Genomic DNA, 12,315 nt, shown 5'->3' with positions numbered 1-12,315 from the left:
TTGATCAGGTAATTAAACTGGATAGCTGGGATTTTCTGTGACTCATGACAACAGGGAACTAGTGGGATTGTACTCTGGTTTTTTAATTGCAACCTTTTGCTTGATTGGCCTTTGTATGGGCCAGATTTAAAATAAAGCTTTGAAAATGCATTTGACTAATTGAGCAATCCTTTGTGAGCACCTTGAACCCACTGAGAAAGAAACACGTGTTAAGGCTCTTCTGAAATAGAAAAGAGGATTACCCCCTCTACACACACACTCTGTTAGAACCAGCACATATTTTATACTTACCTTACGGAGTCCAGAAACCCATTGTCTTCTGGTGCATGCTCAGGCTTCCACATGTATGACTGCCACCTTTACTGTGGTGAATGGGCTTTTGTTGCCCCCTGGTGAGGGTGGTGAGTGAGTGATCCCACCTTGCCTTCCAGCTTTGGAGCTAGGAAGATGGGTGGGTGGGAATCATCCCAAACCCTGAGTTGGAGGGGAAGTGAGAGTGGGAGGAAGGTGGGAGGAAGCTTCCTTGGTCAGGCTTGGAGGAGATAAGAGGGGCACTTCAGCTAAGCATAGCTAAAGAGCCAAGACCTGTATTTTTCTCTTTTATGCAGAGCAGGAGAAGAAAGCATGTAGCTTGGCTTTCTGGCTACACTCACTGGCAGGAGCACACAACCCTAACTATGGTTTGGTGACCAAGGATGGCCCACAGTCATGGAACACTAGGATGCCTTTGGATGTACCTTTTAATTGTGGGTTCATTGGACAAGTAGTTTCTGTCCAAGACCCCCAGCGTGCTCCCGGACTATGAGACTATTCTCATGACCGCTGGAAAGCCTAGCCCGATAATATGTGTGACTCTGCCATAATGTGGGTAGTCCTCATGCCTCCAAGAGATGCCAGGAATTCTAGTAGGAGCAAAGAATCTAGAAGCTAGCCCCCCTAATTCCCCCTCCCCTTAAACAAGGTTAGTGGAGCAAGCCCTGTCACCCTGATCGTGAGTCACCACAGTGCAGCTCTGCACCACAGCAACTCATGAGGAGACCGCTGACCAGGAGGCTAAAATAAGCCTCCTGGCATTGTGGGGGGGACACACCCCAGAATGCCCTACACACTCACATGGGGCATTCTGGGTCTTCCAGGGGCCAGGTGGCCCCCGATCCCCACCACCCCAACTAGCTCCATGATGAAGCCGCTGATCCGGCTGCCCAGGGTGGGCTCCATGCTCATCTGTGGGGAGAGCGAGTCAAGCTATCAAACTATCTGCAGTCTGGGAGACTGCAAAGGGGGTGCAACTGGCTGTGTGGGCTTCCTCCGACCCATGATGACAAGTCGCACCAGCCAATTGAATTCAAGTAGTGGGAGGAGCTTCCTCCCTTAACTTTGGTTTGAGTGAATTGTCAAAACCAGACAATACACTGCAGCCTCCAGACCCTCAATTGGGTAAGTGTACCTTACTTCAAACCGAGCATTCATCTGGAGGTTGGAGGGAGGAATCAGAACTGTGGATGGTTCCTGTAACCACAGTTCCAATCATCTGGACATCATGCAGGGACAACCTGAGGTGGTTTTACCTCAGGTTCCATGTGACATCTGAAGACAGCCTATGCGTGATCCAGACTGCAATGATAACATTGCAATGATAATCACTGCAATGATAATCACTGCCATAATGTGGGTAGTTCTTCTGCCTCCAAGAGATGCCAGGAATTCTACTAGGAGCAAAGAATCTAGAAGCTTTGTGTGAAAAATCACAGGAAATTTTGTCTGTGGACATCTTCTCAAATCCTGTCAAACATATTCTTTACATGCAAAAGATAAGCTGTCCAACAGTGAGTAACAGTAACAGTTCGACGTAATAAAGAATAATAAAATGCTCCTTAAAGAGTTAGCCTGCAAAATCTTTTAAAAAATTGAATACTGACAAATAGATCTTGGAGCTCCCTCATAATGTTAATTTGGTGAACTCCGCTTGGTGGGGTTTGGGGAGAAATTCAAAATGTTAATAGGAAGGCAGGCAGATGCACGTACACTGGCATGTGAAGTCTGCCTGCAGCAAAAGTTTTTAATGTGTCTGACAAGTGATGTGGCAAAGTAACTGTGGTCTGATCTTTTTCCTTCTTTTTTAAAACCAGCCTGAGCTTTCAACTGTAATAATCCCCTTACGTAAAAGTGATGTGACAGATTCAGAGGTAGTGATCAGTTGCCCTCAGACTACCAATGACAATGTGTGAGTAGACTATATTATTTGCCCGAACAGTTGTAGTTAGTGCGTAATTCATCCAATTTATTTTTGTCCCCAAAGTAGGCCAGAATTAGCAACAATAATAGAGCTTGGTAACAAGTGAGAATTTTGTGGTTGTGTCTGTGTCTGTTGAGAACGAGTCTGGAGTAAATCATATGGTTTCCTTTTAGCTTCCATATAATTTGTTCACTGCTTTTCAAGCCCAATTGCTTGCTTTTGTTGTTATTCTGTTCTTAGCCAATATGTTATTCAGTTTATTTCTCCTGTTCTTATATGCACAAAATGAAACTGTGTAGATGTTAAACATTTGTTCTTTTATGTCCTTTCATTTCTGTATATGAAAGTGATCCTGCAGTGTCTTAGCAAGGGCAGTGTCCTAATTCTTACGTTTTATCAGTGACAAAGTATTACTTGATAGCGGCATTTCTTTGAAGAAAATGCAACAGAATTCTTTCAGATAACCCTCAAATTCTAAGATGTACCATGTGTTCAAGGTATATTTGATGGTTGGTCTCCCTTCATCACCACCACAGAGGAAATAAAGGACCACCATTACATGTGTCTGGGAAATCATACATCTCTACTAAGTCTCCAGCTGAGAGATAAAAGTGATATAAGGCTTTGTGCACGAAACATTAATTTCTTGGTGTTTGGCATCATGCCACCAAGTTACTGCATTGTCTCAGCAGCCAGACTTGCTTCTGCATTGCTTCTGTGATACTTTGTTTCTTGGTTTTGCCCACACCTTCACTTCATTCAGGTCTGATACTACAGTACTGATGTTTGAAGAGGGCTTTCATCTGACAGATCAGTTCAGGCCAAGATACATGGGCAACCTTTTGAGAGCACAGCAAGGGTTTGATTTTAGCCGGTGCTCATGAGGCCTCAGCTTTGGCACCAATGCCAGGCTGCAGCCAAAGGACAGGTGAAGTAATAATAAAGGTGAGAATGCTCTGAGCATGTACAGAGTGTGTTTTGTGCACTAGTGAATTACCATGTCAAAGAGTTTACACATAGCAATAGCAATAGCACTTACATTTATATACCGCTCTATAGCCGGAGCTCTCTAAGCGGTTTACAATGATTTAGCATATTGCCCCCAACATTCTGGGTACTCATTTTACCAACCTCGGAAGGATGGAAGGCTGAGTCAACCTTGAGCCCCTGGTCAGGATCGAACTTGTAACCTTCTGGTTACAGGGCGGCAGTTTTACCACTGCGCCACCAGGGGCTCCAATCATATCAATGAATGGCAGGGGTGGGAGAAAATGATGAGAAGAAGCCTTAATTTTGGCATCTCACTGAGTGCTATTTTTCTATTTCAAGTTAGTGGACTAGGATACATTTCTTTATGAAAATTATGCTCTGGCACAAATCCCATTCTTTCCAACGTGGCTCATACCAGAGAAGTTCCTTGGTAGATAAGCCACCTGATAGTACTTCAGCTGGCCAAGCCACATTCAGCCAGGCTTAGTGGTGCATCTGATTTTGTCTCTAAGACTATTGGACCTCTACTGCTCCATCACGTCACTTCTAGTCCCACTCCACTGTTTTCAGTGGAGCCATCCTAGAGCTATGGCTAGCTATCAAATGCCATAAAAATTTTGTGGAAGAATATTGCAGCATACTAGGGATGTGCACAAAACCGGTTTGCCCAGTTTGGTTCAAATTCGAACCAGGTTCAAACCAGGTGGTTCGGTTTTGGTTTTGCTCAAACCTCCCCCTGGTTTGGTTTGAATTCAAACCTTTGAACCGGTTCTAATGTGAACCGGTTTGCACATCCCTACAGCATACCTGGTGTAGGGCAGAGATTGTACAGTTTGTGCCAGAATCCAGTAGATTCCCTCAATTCAGAGAGGAAACAGCATTTCAGCCTTACTCATTTCTGTACAGCAGATTAGTAGGTATTTGACTAAGGTTCAAGTCCAATATTTTACTTTTTGGCAATCAAGGCAGCTAACAAATAGATAGATATAGATAACCAGTGAGTCAAAGCAGGCAAATGGAAAGAGCTTTGCTTTCCTGCAGTCTCTTGCAGAATGGCTGGTCAGGGATGGAGCAAGAGGGGAGAGGATGGGAGGCAATTTTTCTGCATAAAGAAAAAATGGAAGGGGCTTAATGCTGTTTTCTTCTCTGAAATATAGGGTGGCTGCCATGTTTTTATTCCTATAATGCAATATTTCCACCCCTGCCAGTGTGTTGTTGCATTGAGTGCTTAAAGCAGTTGCCATGGTAAGCTCCCACAAGGATTTAGGGGATATTTAGGTTGGTGATAAGAACATAAGAAAAGCCCTGCTGGATAAGGTCAAAGGCACATCAGCAGCCTGCTTCAGGTGCATCTGGGAAGATTTCAAGCAGGAAAAAGAGAGCAACTGCCCCCTCCTGTTGGTGTTCCCAGTACCTGGTGTAATAGCAGCAGGAACTTGCAGGCCGTCTTAGCAGCTGCACTGGAGGCCACCATCTTTTTCACTAGGGTTTCAGAGCTCAGCTGGCCAACTCCTGTCTCTCTGAGAAGGTACAGTCTGACTTCTCTACTAATGTAGACATATCAGGAGCCTCTAGACTGATTTTATATGGACAATTAAAGTAGCAGTGCCTATGCATGAGCTTAATTGAGAATGAGGTCCTAGCTCAGAAAGGTAGGAAGCTCAGGAAGGTAGATGGAGCACCTTCCTTATGAGGCAAGGCTACAGCATCTGGGACTTTTTAGTGTAGAAAAGAGGCAGATATGGAAAGACATGATAGAGGTGTATAAAATTATGTATTGAGCAGAGAGAATGGACAGAGAGAAAATTTTCTCCCTCTCTCACAACACAAGAACCAGGGGTCATCCCATGAAAGTGAAGGCCAGGAAATGTAGGGCCAACAAGAGGAAGTACTTTTTCACACAGCGCATAATTAATCTATGGAATTCTCTGCCATGGGATGTGGTCATGGCCACCAGCTTGGATGGCTTTAAAAGGGGCTTAGACAGATTCATGGAGGACAAGTCTATCAATGTCTACTAGTACTGTGGCTATAGGGCAGTTCCAGCCTCAGAGGCAAGACGTCTCTAAACAACTGTTGCAGGGGAGCAACAGCAAGAGAGAGGGCATGCCCTCACCTTTTGCCTGTGAGCTTCTCAGAGTCATCTGGTGAGCCACTGTGGGAAAGAGGATGCTGGACTAGATGGGCCTTGGGCCAGGCTGTTATTTTGTTCTTAGCTCCATGGTAGAGCATCTGCTATGCATACAGAATGTCCCAGGTTCAATCCCTGGCATCTCCTAGTTGGACTGAGAAAAGACTCCTGCCTGAAATCTCAGCAGACAAAATTCTTTCAGACAAAATAAATTAGATAGACTAATGGTCTGATTCAGTAAAAGGCAGCTTCCTATGTACCTAATACACCATATAGGTTTGTGTAGACTTAATGGGCAGCATCCAGACAAAGACTTGCATGAGTAAAAGACTCCCACTCATGCTTAGGGTGGAAAGAGCTAATTTTCACTGTTACCCTAAGGACTATGGGAACCTTGGGGACATGTTTTCAGCAGGTGCAGAGGACTAAAAAGAAATGAGGGATCATATATATATAAGAGAGAGTGTGCACATACCACAAGGTGGCTAATGATAATGCAATCAGTGCAAAGACATTCTCAATACATAAAATATTTAAATTCCTAAAATATCTACATTAAAAAAGCAGGTGGTCAAGAATCTATTTTTTAAAGGTCTGCAACAAGCAAGTCTTAACTAGGAGAAAGATACCCACCTAGGGGATAATATACAGTCACATGCTCTCTTCTGTCTGGATGCCAGCCTCAGCCAGAGAAGGCACCCAAAGGGTCCCATCTGATAATCTCCATGAACAAGGAGGTTCATAAGAAGGAGTTGTTCTCTAAGATATCCTGGCCCCTAGTTCTGTAGGGCCTTAATAGTTAACACCAGCATCAGGAATGTAGCCTAAAAAATAAATTGGAAGCCTGTGCAGTTTTCTCAGTACTATTACTGTGTGGTTTGTGGGGTTAGCAATCATGGATCCACATTTTGGAACAGTCGAAGTTTACTTAAGTGTGTATGTGTTGATTTTTAAAAACTCATATTTCCAATATCCATCATTTACTGATTTCTGTTTCTAATGAACCCCAGATATTTTACAAGTATGTTATTTATTTTTGGGAGCAAATCATTGCTGACATTTAAGCACAGCATGGATAAGACCATATTTTAGAAGAAAGGTATAACTGAGCCAGCAGGTGGCGCCCACAGATTGTTTTGCACATCTGGTAAAAAGGTAACAAATCTAAGTTCTGGAACACTACTCATCTCATGGAAATATTGCTCAGTATCTGTAACAGCATTAAAGCAGGTCAGGATGGGGAGGAATGCACTTAACACCCCATGCAATAACTTTTTGTCACCTTTGGTTCTAAGGTTAGGTGTAAGGTTTATTTGCTAATCTATTGCAAATCATAAACTTGACAATAATTGCAGGGTCAACAGAAACACACACACACGAACTTACATATTCTCTGCATTTATTGTCAAGTTTATGATTTAAGACATGACACAAAGTGCGAGTTTCTGCATAAATTCTTATCTCCATCATATTCCTTCATTGGCTCACTTGTGCTGACTGTGATTGGACCATTTGATTGTTTTAACTATTTCCAACACAAACTTTGGCTCATTCTATTAAATCAAAGATTATCATTGCAAAATCACATATGGTATCCGTGAGAACCACATGATGTTGATCCCTCCTTGCCTCACCATATGTGTCTGCTTTCCATCAAGAATGGAAAGTAAGAAGGTGAAGACTGCTACATCTGCAGAGTGGTTTAGTTTCTTTGAAACTGTTGTATGAAACCAAATTGACTTTGCACAATTTCACCCCTAGGCAGTAATTCACTCTTTACTGCCAGTGATGGAAGGCACTTTAGCTGTACATGTTCTTTTATTGTTTGATTATTGGATGTTTTATTTGTGGCATTCTAGAAACTTAAATCTCTCTTGTCTAAACAAATTGGGAAAGGGAACTAATAGCTGTAATACAGAGCACGAGTGAGAGCACAGTTGGAATAACTAGTAATCCAGCCAGTTGGAGGTCCAAATGCTACCTGCATGGGAAAAGATTTCAGGGATAGGGCAAGAGTGAGTGGGAGTGAGAGATGCTGCCTTTATATGCGAACCTGAATTTGCAAATCTCACTTTGGTGTGACAGCACTCTGAAAGGAGCAAACACTAATAGAGACAAGCTGAAGAAAGGGTGCCCTCTGATGTGCACACATAGCTCCCAGCAACCCAGCTTCCTTGTTACCTTCAATGCTGTGCATACTAGGGATGTTCATGAAATGGATTTTGCGTTTCATTTCAAGCTCGAAATGAAACACAAAATGGTTGCAATGTTGTGTTGAAACAGTGGTCAAGCTGGCTGTTTCAACAGAACTTGAAATGCTTTGAGTGTTCTGTCCATAGGGAACAATGGAGAACTCAAAACACCCCATTGTGTCCCCTAGGGACACCAAAGTGGGTTGGTGGTAGGGCATGATGGGTCCTACCTACCACCCAAGCCACAAAAGAAATGGTCAAGCGGGTGATTTTTAACAAATTTTTAATCTTTCCCCAAAAACCTCATACAATGCTTTGGGGGTATTGTGAATTAAAGCCTTTGTCTCAGATCAAGCTCACATAAGGGAAAGAAATGCTAGAACATCCCTGCTTGAGCTGCCTGGCTAGGCTTCTCTTAAAACTATTCTATATTATTGGCAGGTTCTAAAGGCTGCCACAAAGCACCCTAAAACTTGCAGAGATTTAGACCAGTGGATTGGGTGGTAAAATCCAAGGTCCCTCTTGGCAAATACAGGGGGGAAAAACTTCCACATATAATCTTACATGGGATGAAAAAAACTTGCTAGCTGCTGAGCATCTGAGGACATGTTTGCACCAAAGAACTCCCCCCTTCAGCCCCCCTTTTTCCTGAGTTAAAAACCAACTCTGAGAGGCTTGTAAAAATAAAGGCTTAAAACAGTTTTATTCAAGTACTACAGACTGCTTTTGTCTTAGGCTTTCTCAGCTTTAAATACAACTAAGAATACTTAATAGGATTATGAAAATTAGGTTGCCTTAATGCATATTTAAATGTTTATATAGTCTTTTGTAACATTCTAGGTAGAATGGGCATAGGTTCATGTTTCCTATTTTAATTACGTTGCAGGTAATCAATACTAGAACAGTATTAGGGGTATACAAAGCACACACCAAAGAAACAGGAATTGTAACACAAAGTCTGACTAAACAAACTTTCCCCTAGATTAAACTTCCCGAAGCAAAAGCCCAGGCTTCCTTTTCCCTTGAACTCACTAAACTCCAGTTGAGATTCAAGCCCCTGCAGTTCTATCTTGCAAGAGCTGCACTCATCCTCCTGCAGCCATCCTCCATGGCCACATGTGTCCTTTCTCCTCTAACAAAGATGTCCCCTAATTGTTTCCAGAATTCCCCGCATCTGTTTTCTAGGTCCCACCCACCTGGTGTACTGATTGGCAGCCCTGGAGTTCAACAGTGTGTCAGTCAAGGCAAGGGTTCACTCCCTGTTTACTCTTTAGGGAAGGGGTGGCTGAACACTTCCGGGGGGGAGTTGTGTTTTTTTAAATCCTGCATGTCCATTTCTTCTGTGGGTTGGGTGGTAAGTAGCACCCATCTTGCCCCACCACCCAACCTACTTTGGTGTCCCTAGGAGCTACCCATGGGGAACAATGGAGTGTTTTGAGTTCCGCATTGTTCCCTAGGGCTGGATCAATCAGCATTTACAGAGTGTGCACACATGTTTTGCATTGCAATTTGCAATGCGTTTTGCAAACCGGTTTTGAAAAACACTGCAAAAGCACACAGTAAAAGGGAGTCTGTCCCTCCCAAAAAAGAGGACACATTTAAAACACAGTCCAAAAAGGGCAAAAAAAGAATCACTGACCCAGAATCCACAGCCAGCCACAGTGCCTGTGATGCAGTAACATCATTGGCACAAGTTGTTCTCTCACACACAATTCTTCAAGAGGGGCACACTATAAGGGCTCTGTCTGCTCCCAGTCCATTTGAATACATTTTGAAATTGCCTCCTTTTGTGTCCCCCCTCTCTTCTCCCCCCCTCAGCCAATGGGGGCATAGTTGCCCATGACAACACATGATTTGTATGATAATAAGCCAACCAAGAATCAAAGAGATTGCAAGCCAATTGGAAGCCAGTGCCAGAAAACTAACTAGCAGAGGAAAAACAGGCCTCCAAAATAGTGTTTGAAATGTTGAAACATGATCGATATAGGGTTGTTTTGTTCTGAACTCGAAACAGGCACTTTATATTAGAGGTCATCCCCCCACCCCCCAAGCACACTGATGTCAATATTTACTGGCAGCTTTAGGTATATGTATATGTATCCTATGGTTCCTGGACTTCCTGGGGTGAAAGTGAATATTTTATGCATACTTCAGGGTTCTGCCTGTCCCCAGGCCCATCTTTCCATTCATAACATCTATATCCTCATTCTTTATCTTCATAGGAATATAAGAAGAGCCTTGTTGGATCAGAACCAAGGCCTAACTAATCCAGCATCTGGTTTCTCACAGTGGCCCACTAGATGTGAAACCTAACCAGGAGATGAAGTCATGCTCCATCCTGCCATGGCTCCCCTGCAACTGATGTTTAGAGGCATCCTACTTCTGAGCCTATAGCCATCAAGACTAGAAGCCATGGATATACCTGTCCTCCATGAATTTGTCTAAGCCCTGCTTAAAGCCATCCAACCTGGTAGCCACATTCCCTAGCAGAGAATTCCATAGTTTAATAATGCACTGTGTTAAAAAATGTACTTGTATTGGTTCTGAATTTCTTGGGAACAATTTCCTGGGACAACCCCTGGTTCTATTGTTGTGAGAGAGGGAGAAAAAAATTAAATCATGCATACTTTTATAAATCTGTATCACGTCTCCCTTTAGCTACCTTTTTCTAAACTAAAACGCCTCAAATGTTGTAACCTTACATCTGAAGGAAGGTGCTCCAGACTAGGGGTCTGGAGGGGTCACACTAGGGGTGTGTGAGCTGGCTCAATTCGAACAATGGTTTGAATTGAATTGGCCAGGTTCAGCTGGTCCAAGTTTGAACTGGACCAGGCCCTGGTTCTGATAATTGGTTTGCAGGCCGGCTCACAGGCTCAGGTATACTTGAGGATCCCCCTTTACAAATAAAGGGGGCATCCCTAACTTCTGTGTTAAAGGCATGGGGGAAGGGGTGGGAAGAGAAAGTGGCCTCTGTACCTTTAGAGGAGAGCACAGTGGAGGCAGCAGAGGCAGTGGAGAAGCATCAGAGGTGGCAGGGGCAGCAGGGACTCCGCCAAGCCCCCTGCCTGCCTCCCAAATGACAGCCTGGGCTGACTCAGGTATACTTCTAAAGGATTCCCCTTTACAAATATAGCTGAGCTGGCCTGTGAACCAGTTCAGCCTGGTTCTATGGCCAAACCAGATTGGGCCCAATTTAGCTGAGCCTGAAGCCAGACTGGGCTAGGTTGGTTGAATCTGGTCTGATTTCATACCAAACCAGCCAAACTGGTTCCATGCATATCTCTAGTCCAGACCCTGATAATTTTTGTTGCCTTCTTCTGCACCTTTTCAAGTTCTATAATATCATTTTTGAGATATTAAATATTTTGAGATATTATGATCAGAACTTTACACAAAATTCCAAATCTGTCTATATCATAGATTTGTATAATGACATTAAAATATCATCAGTTTTATTTTCAATCCTGTTCCTAATGATGGGAATGTTCACATGACCAGCCTTTTCTGGGTAGGAGAGGGTTAACCAGGGTACAGAGGCTCCTCTGGAGTCTCAGAACCCTCTCCTCCCCAGTGCCTGTCAAGCTGGGCTACCCAGCTTTTCTACTCTGCCCTAAACCCAAGTAGGACAAAATCATTTGCTGCCCTATCTTTCCAGTCATGTGGGTGCCCATGGCGGCTTTTATAGCTCCCAAGGCCGGTGACCATAGAGTGCTGTGGCTTGCAAAGCCAGGAGGAGGAGCCCTCATGTATTGGTGTGGACTGTCCCTCTGGTTCCTGTGCATTGCATTCTGGGAAAATTGAGGATTTCCTGCTCCTGATCCCAGCTCTGCCAATCGCCACAGTGCCGGTCATCTGAATGCCTGATTGGCAGTGGCAAATTGACCCTCCGATTGTCTGTGGGAAGATAGGTGCCTCTCCCCGCTCTATTTGGTCATGTGAATGATCCCCTTCCCTGGCATGGAATTTGCCATTTTCATGGCTGCTGTGCACCAAGTCAACATGTTCAATGAGCTGTCCACCACAACCCTAAGATTCCTCTCCTGGTTAGTCTCTGACAGCTCAGTCACTAAAAGTATATATGTGAAGCTGAGATTTTTTGTTCCAATGTGCATTGCTTTACACTTATTACATCGAACTGCATTTTCCATTTTGTTGCTCATTCACCTAGTTTGGAAAGATCCTTCTGGACTTCCTGCAAATTTCATCTGCAAATTTGCCCACCTCACTGCTTACCCAAATTTCTAGATCATTTATGCTTAATTTAAAAAGCACTTCTCCCAATACAGATCCCTAGAGGAATCCATTACTTACCTCTCCATTTATTCCAGTTTCTGTATCCTGTCCTTCAACCAATTAACGATCTATGAATGAGCCTGTACCCTAATTCCCTGGTAGGGGTGTGCACGAAACTTGGTTTGGTGGTTCAGTTTCAATTCAAAATACATTCGAACTGAACTGCCGGTTGATGAGTCAAGTACATTCAGTTGAACTGGGTCCAACCAGTTGACCTGGTTCGAAGGTTATGCTGGTAATGGGGAATCCGGTGAGGATTCCACTTTACAAGCAACAGGCTGGGGGAATCATTTAAGTGTTCTAAAGGTAACCAGCGGGAGGGAACCTTATTGACTTCACTGGGGTTGGTGGCATGGTGGTGGTGGCAGCTTCTCCAAGCCCTGATGGCACCCCCACAACAGCTTGGGCCAACAGTGGCCCAGTTCCAGCTTATGAACCTGTGAGGAGGTTATCTTTGAACTCGGTTGAACCTG

The 12,315-nt window shown here is 43.8% G+C and overlaps 1 protein-coding gene across 5 annotated transcripts in view; it reads right to left on the bottom strand.

Moving 5' to 3' along the window:
• The window catches only part of ANO5 (anoctamin 5), a 113,683-nt gene that overhangs the window by 85,933 nt on the left and 15,435 nt on the right, over positions 1-12,315 (bottom strand). The window lies entirely within an intron of this gene.

This window comes from Hemicordylus capensis, chromosome 1 (genome assembly GCF_027244095.1).
Source record: "Hemicordylus capensis ecotype Gifberg chromosome 1, rHemCap1.1.pri, whole genome shotgun sequence".
Taxonomy (NCBI): Eukaryota; Metazoa; Chordata; class Lepidosauria; order Squamata; family Cordylidae; genus Hemicordylus; species Hemicordylus capensis.
Note: the sequence above shows the minus strand (reverse complement) of the source record. Positions and strands in the feature narration are given on the sequence as shown.